We start from the raw sequence: 8436 nt of genomic DNA, 5'->3' as shown, positions 1-8436 counted from the left end.
ACTCCCCCATTGAAATGGTTGCTCTGTATTTGGTGCCGTAAAGGAAATCGCTCGTATTCGCTTATTTGCGTATCAAACGCACCTACTTGTCTGCCGCCAACCAAAGCAACCGCTGCCACTACCATTCAACCAGTTGTTGCTCCAACTCCAGCTCCAGCTCTAATTCGGCGCATTGCTTAGCCTCGGCACCGCTGCAATTTCCATGATAAATGTTTGTGCCAACGTTCGCGTGTGCAATTGTTCGCAATTCATGTTGTTGATGTTATTGCCGTTGTTGCTGCTGACAATTGCTCACTTGGGTTGCCAGCCTGCCGCGCTGGCCAGAGGCTGTGCCTCGTTGGTCACTTGGCTGGTTGTTTGGCTGGCTAGTGGCGCTTGCTGCCCCACCGCTGCGTTGTATTTGGTAAATTGTTTTATTGCGATTGCAATTACGCTGACGCGGCCGTACGCTTACTGTTCTTACTGTTGTTGTCAGCTACCGAGGGGGTCCCATGCGGCGGCGCAGCTACCTAAACGACATCAAAAATATTGTCGCTGCGACAAACAAACTCGACAATATGGTCACATGTGACGTCTGAGTTTTGCTTTTGGTTGGTTATGCAGTTTGTACGCTTGCTTTTGTTGTGTGCTCCTTCCTTTCCCTCGCCTGATTCATTCACGTGTGATATTACACAAATAAGTACATTGATTGTCTGCGCATTCACTGTTGTGACGCGCATCTCCGCTGTTGCCAGCAACATGCTCAAATATGTGTGGATGTATGTGCACATGTAGCAGTCTGGGCGCGCATGCGCAGATTGCTTGCCAAAGCCAAGTTGAGTTTACGAATAAGACACCATCGCGTCGATCTGTCTGTTAAGCGGCGGTGAATGGTATGGCTTAGGAAATCAGGAAGCTCGCTTTGCTTGACCTATCACTAATAGACGGCATTATTGTATCATTTAGGGACAGCTTGGATTGGTTTGAAATGATAATAAATGGCTGGGTTTCGTGGAAGTTGCTTTCAGTGTACACTTATGGGCATGGATGGTCGAATTATGCTCTTAGAGGTAAATATTATATGCGTTTATGTGTGTATTTCATGCCGTTAATATATTTTATGCCGTTAGGCTTTCATAGTGCGCTGGAACTATTTACGATGGATTTGCCTACTTTTAAGCTATGGAATTGTTAATCGTTGAAGGTGTGACATACCGTTTGGTTTTTAGACAAACGGACGCGCTTCTGCTCGTAATATTTTCGAGTTTCCGGCTCTAAGTTGGTTCGGTCGTTCTAAGTTAGACCGATTATGGTTAGATTAAGTTGGTTCAGTCTTTCTATGTCGGATCGATTGTAGTTGATCATAGGTGAGTTTCCCTCCTCGGGTTTGAACTAATTACTAAGGACTTACATACCTTGAAGATATGTAGATTTAATGGTTTGAGTTGGGACATATTGATTCATTAACAGCCGCTTCGTGCCAATTTCCGTAACGTAGAACCGACTGTCGGCAAAATTGATCGGTCCCGCATTTCTAAGTTGGATCGATTATGGTTGATACACCTTTGAGCTTGCGGCTCTAGATCGGTCCGGCCTTTCTCTGTTGGTGTTGAAGCTATGGAGAGTTAATCGTCGAGAGGTGACATATTGTTCCGCATTCTTCACAAACAATAATAGTTTCCGATTCGAAATCGCTCCGGTGAAAACCTTAAAACTTATTGATCCAAACGGGGTTAGATAGCCGAAATAACAGTCCCTGCAGGTCGATTCCGGGAACGAATAAACGGCTGTCAGAAGAATTGAGCCGTCCGGTCTTTCTATGTCGGTCCGATCATGGTTTACTCATTGTTGAACTTTCCTCTGCCAGCGGATTTACTTATTTTAAAGCTAGAAAATGCTCATGGATCCGGTTCTTTTAAGTCGTTCCGATCACAGTTGACTGTCCACTGAGATTCCTTCCTCAGACTTGAACCAATTACGATTGATTTACTAACTTTGAAGTTATGGAGAGTTAATCGATCCGGTCTTTCTAACTCAGACCGAGGAGCTGGAACTAATGAAGGCGGATATATATACGTTGAAGCTATGAAGAGATAATCGTCGGAGGTGTGATATATTGATTAGCCTACGCTCGGAACATTTTAGAGCTTACGGAACTTGATGGATCCGTTCTTTCTATGCCGACCCGATAGTTGACTCACTGTTGAGCTTCCCTCCCCGAACTTTCACAGGATCAACATTTTCGTTATTCCACACTCGAATCGTTCTGATTGGGTTATCTTCCATACTTCTCAAGTGAAACTCAAAGTTCGCTAAGCATCAACGACAATAGGTCGCTAGAGCTCAATTGCCCAACAACCAAATTCCTTCGTTTCTAATCATAATGATCGATCAGTAATTAATTTCGAATAACAAGAAAATCTGCTCAGGCTATTGCCGGCTTAGTTAGCACAAAAGTTCGTGTACAAAAGAGGCACAAATCCGGAAAATTAAAAGCGTCATCTGTTTGCAAATGTTTTGTGTTTGGGGTGTCAATGACAGCCAAGAGAGGGATAACATCACAACCACAACAATAACAATACAACAACAAGTCGAAACAGCCGAAGCCACAAAGCAAATTGAGCAACTAAAGGAAAGAAGCAGGCAAACAAAGACGGACGGCGACGACGACAGCCGGCACGCGCTCAGGTAGGAAAGGACAGTTAACCAGTGATTATACATCACACACATTTGTATATGTGTGTGTGCATAGATTGCTTAGACATATGAATGATGCACAATCGAGGCGCTGGTCTAACTGAATAGCTCGGCTGGCTTGCTAAATGGACTGCCGAAAATATGCCACGAAGCGTTCGAATCCCTACATAACTGAATTGAACAGCGGACGAGGCGAGGCAAACAATGCAATTGACTCCGGTAATCAAACAGCCGGTGCTGGTAGGTAGGCAAAGGATCAAACTGTGATCTAAATGCAAAAGGTGAATAACCAGTGCAGCGCCGTGCAGCGCCTAGGGTCAGCAGACAAAATCCAATCTGTATATGTGCGAAACGAAAGGGTAGTGCATCTGAAGCGCTTTTTATGCATATTTGGTTGAAAACTTTTTATTAAAGAGAGGAAGCTGCCACTTCCACTACGGCTGCCGCTGCGGCTGTTGCTGCTGCAGGAAAGAGTGCCGATAGACATCTAATATCTGGCTAGCTCGATCAAATTACAGTTCCGTTTCGAGATCAGGTGGGTGCGAAAGTTGAACACAGTTAAGAAGTTTAATGCTTTTTTAGTGCATGATAAATATTAGACAGACACGCGTTAACTGTTAATAAAAAATGATTTTAATGGCACACCACACACACACAGGCAATCGCGTTGAAAAAATCCACACACATTTTTTTCGACACACAATTTCGGGTTTCGCTGCAACTTCGCTGGAAGTGCGACATGTGTTCAGATACCCGTTGTGCGCCGTGCTTCGGCTTTGTTGGTGTGCAATGCGCATTTCTTGCCTCACCTACGGCTGATCCTGTTTTTGTGCGGCACAACTGACGCCTTCGCCTGAGCGCACAACACAAGGATCAAGGATGTGCATTAAATTGCGGCCGTTGTATAACAGTTGAATTTGTATCGGCTGGTGCTGCTGGTGTTGTTGATGGAGTGCATGCCTTTTTTTGCTTCAGTTATTGTTTGTTCCTTTATATAGTTTCTGCATTTGCTGTTATGGAATTATAGGCGAAAGTGGTTGAATGAATCTACATTTAAAACTTGATGAATGAAATAATGGCGATCCGTCGCACTTTTGATCGTCTAATGCCAGATAATTATAAGAAATTCGAAAGTAATGAAAATTAATTTTTCTGTAGAAACTAAGGGTTGATTTTAGTAGAATATTTCAGGGTATAAGCAGAGTTCACCGTATTTGTTTCTGGAAACCGCTTCTTACCTCACGAGCACGCAATTTCTGTGCGAGATCCACAACGCTAAACTTTTTTTATTCCCGAGATTTTAGGGTCTATACAACAAGAGAAAACTCTGATTTATGAAGACGAAAAGTTGATTTCCCTTGGCATGCGGTGGAAATATTTTTATCTATCTGGTGTAGTAGCCAAATAATTCAAGGATTACAAAGGTTTGGTTTAATGGCTGATCCAGAGATCGCAGTTGGACTAATGGCATATACACAATACTTTTTGAACCCATAAAAATAGACCTTCTGTGTTTGATCTTATAAGTCGGCAAAGCACTTTGTGACGTATACAAAATTGTTCAGGGATTTAGTGTCTGTTCCTGTCAGTTCGGTGGAATATCTGACAGTGTGAGCTTCCAAGTTCCCAGGAAGGAATTGTTGATATGTTTCCACGCCTTTTTTCCTTACAGCATCTGTAAGCTGACGTCCAATAAGATTCTCAACCTTATAGCTTGAACGCCGATAGGGAAACGCCCTCTTAGAACCCCCACAAATTGTTATGAGAAACCAGCCTTATTGAGGGCAAAGAACTCAGTGGATCTCTTACGATTGATCTTGTGACAGCGAAAGAACCGATGGTAGATCAGCCTGGCCAAGCTTCTCCGAACTACAGTTACCGAATACTAGAACACCACCTTTCCTTACCACCTCATCAACTTACAGTTAGTTATCAGCATGTCCAAGCGGCCTGGTACCCATACTAGTATAAGAAGACTATTATTAGAGACTCGATATATAGAGACTCTAGACTAGTATCACCACCCTGCTGTCAAAGTCGATAGTCACTTCTCTGAAAGAGGCTGCGCGCCGGAGCAGTAACTCTATCAACTCTATGGCTATTTCAATGGCAGCAACAACGGCTTGAGCACGCTGCAATAGTCAGGAAGTCTAAAAGTTGACATAGAGTTTCTTACTCCAGGCTTCGACGCATTCTTAAAAAAGCTCACTGCCCTTTCAACAAATTCTACCCGACTTCCTCACAATAAGCGCCTTATTTGCTCTGCCCTCGCCATCGATGCGAGCTTCATATTTAGGAACAAGCTAAATACTTCACTCTGTTCGCAGATTGCAGACGGATGCTTCCCATCCTCGGCTTCTAGTATCTTGTTTCTTATTGTAAATAAAACCATCACAGTGTTATCTGGGTTGATGGTGGGGTCACTTCCAGCCGCCCAACCGGTTACGACGCTGAAATACTCTTGCATCAACTAGTATACGGTACTTAAGAACTTTCTTCTCTGATCTTCCGATCATTCTGTCGCACAGAAGACTGAAAATAAGGTGTTTGAGCCACTTTTAGTTTTTTGTAAGCTGCCTCAATATCTAAAAAGTCTCTACAGCAAGTTCTTTTAACTTTAGTAGGTAGGTAGTACCCTCTGACCTATCATTACAATAAGCGTGCTGCGATTCCGATAAATAGTCCCTCGGAATGCGCCCTCTTATATGCCAGTTCAAAACTGACCCTTCCAAAAGTTTTCGGTAAGAAAGCAGAAAAACTCATGGGCCTTTAGTCCTCCACCGTGATAAAAGAGCTCTTACCAGCCTCGGGATGAACGTAACTCTGACTCGCTTCCAGGCCCTCGGAATATATCCCCAGTCCCTGTCTTATGCAGTTCGCATAGTTGAATGCCAGTAGCTACACCTTAACAGCCTGTTATGTTGCTTTCCGACCGCAGTGACTTGAATGCGCTGGTATGTTGCCTTCTAGTCGCAGAGACTTGAATGGTTTTAAAGAGGGTATGGGGTTCCTTGCCATCACGATAGCCCTCTACCTTTGTGAAGAAGCTTTTCCATGAAGTCTTTTTGACCTAATCGTCATTTAACTTAGTCCAGCGGTCAATATTCACTGATTTCCATGAGTTCTATGGTCCGCCAATAGGCTTTCCTTGCCCTTAGGTTTTTCAGTGAACAGAAGCTCTCCGGTGTAACCTTACATGCCAAAGCCAAAGGTTAGAGATTCATATGATAATACTACATACTCGACTGAGCGTCTTCACAAAATGTCTTCGTTTCCACATATCTTGTCTTGGTCAAATTTCCAGGTTCTTTTTGAAAGAAAGTTGTTCAAGAATGCACAAGCTACATTTTTAAAGAGTCAAGATTGAGGTTAAGTGCTTACGAAAAAGGTAACTGTGTTATAGCCTGCGCCAAAATCACTGTGTACCGAATCACCACGAATAGTAAAGTAACTTCATAGCCGCCAAAATCACTTCCTGAAAAGATCATTCTGAAATAAAAGCAAAACAGCTTCAACTAGACGAATTCTTGTATTTGCATATCTAAAGAGATTTCGCGTAGAATTAACAGGCACTCAGCGCAACGTACGTTGAATCAAATAAAATCAAGCGCAATAAATTTATTACCAAATTGCGGCTACCGGTCTTCCACAGAGGCTACGCCATTAACTACACAATGGCCATGTCAGCGTGGACTGGCGGCATTTCCTGCGCCACAATGTAACAGATGGCTGTGGACTACTTTCTTGTACCCAAAAACTACGTGAGCCAGCAAGCTTCACTGTAACACACATACACGCAAACACACAGACACAATGGAAAATGTATCGTGAAGATTGTTGGCAATTATTAAAATGATAATTGCACAAATCTGGCTATCAATTGACGACCATCGAAGGACCTCCGCAAGCCAGGCGAGTAATGCGAGCGGCCAGACCCACAAACTCCAGCCGGCAATACAGCGCACAAGCCAGCAGGCAAGAAGCGATAGACGGCGCAAACGACATGAAGTGGCTAATATTGCTAAAAAGGCGGCATTGCAGCCGCAATCGCACCCATTGCTAACAATAACGAACAACTGTTGTCGCTGCAACGACAGCCGCGTCCGGGCGCATGCGCTTATCAAACGCTCGAACAGCTATGGAGCGAAGCCAACTGAAGGTTTTCGTTGACAATTCGCTTTTAATTTAAGGTAACAAACAACTATTGCCAATTGTGCATATGTGTGTTTATTTATTTATTTATTATTTTTTTTTTGCTGTAGCTGACCCAATGTGCAGCAAGCGCTGAAAGCGGCACTGGCGCGTTACGTGCATATATCCATAGTTGAATACAGAAAATGTTGAAGATAGGTACTTATGTTTACCGGTGGATTCCGGTGCGCTATGAATCTGCGTGAACGCGTATAGGCAACTAACGGTTGTGTGTAAGCTCCGGCCGCCCTCTACTAGCTTAACCAAAAACGAATAAAATTACTAAAAAAATAAATTTTGATAAAGTAATTGTGCTGGTCGTTGGCCAGAGCGCGGCAGTAGCGATTAGACGCAGCTGAGGTTTGAGTTGGCGGGCGACATAGCGCGATATTGGCTAAAAAAATCACACAACCACAACAACAATAATAAAAACAAAAGCGCTGAGGTAAACTGATACAGCGGCGCGGCAATGGGGCATTTGAAGACCACATGCGGCGCTTGTTTGCTAGACAAACAGTAGCTATGAACTCCAAACCGGGTGCTGCGTTTGTGCTGCCCAGTCAAAGGCGCGCGCAAAGCCGCGCGTACAGCCTAGCAATATGCAGCGGCCCACAAGGAGTGCGTGCGCATGATTGAAATCAGCAAAATTTTGTGTGGCGTACACAGTAGCTGCCGCCGCAGTAGGCATACATTGCTGCGCTAACGATGCGCGGCGGTTGCATGCTGACCACCGCGGCCATTGCGGGTCTGCGCGCTGATTGTAGATGCACTACGCGCGACGATCGCTGGCGAACAAATCGCAATAATTTGCATTTCAAAGTGAATTTATTTCAATTTTATTTGATATTAATTGCGTATAAATCGCGCGATTGCCGGAGCAGCAGGGACCACATATTGCACTAAATAGTAGCAGGAAAACAATAGCAGGCGGGTACATGGGCGCGATTTGTTCTTGCCTAAATAAATGATGACTGTGCTGACTGCGCGGACAAATACTTACACAGGGTTAGTTGGCGATGACTTCCCGCATAGAAATGCGACCTGGCGCGCGGGCCATAGCAACAACACGCCTGCTGCTGGCCCTTGACCGCGCTACTAGCTTTACTGCCATTATTATGCTAGCAATTAGTGTTGTTGTAGCACATATTAGTTGTTGTTGTTGTTGTTATTAGTGGTAACATCGCTGTTAGCAATGTGAAGAATGTGCCGCGCTGCTGCTCATTACTTCACTGTCAACGCGAAGGCATTTTGGTGGCGCCTTACACGCGCAGCTTACCAAGCACTGCTGCCGCGGAGACTGTGACGCGCAAAACCAGAGCAAACCGCCAACGGTTAACCACACCACAACAATCACAATTGTAAGCAAATAAGGCTTGTGGAGCACACGTTGCGCCTGCGCCACACACAAATCTGGCAACACTCTTTTGTCACTGCCCATTTGCTGGTAATTATTTGTAGTTTGCCACGCTGTGGGTGGCGGCTGCAAGCGCTGCGCTCACACTTTTTTACAAAGACTTTGGTTTGCGCTGTGCTGCTGGCAAACGACGTAAGTAGCTGTTGATATGTATA

This window comes from Bactrocera tryoni, chromosome 5 (genome assembly GCF_016617805.1).
Source record: "Bactrocera tryoni isolate S06 chromosome 5, CSIRO_BtryS06_freeze2, whole genome shotgun sequence".
NCBI lineage: Eukaryota > Metazoa > Arthropoda > Insecta > Diptera > Tephritidae > Bactrocera > Bactrocera tryoni.
Note: the sequence above shows the minus strand (reverse complement) of the source record.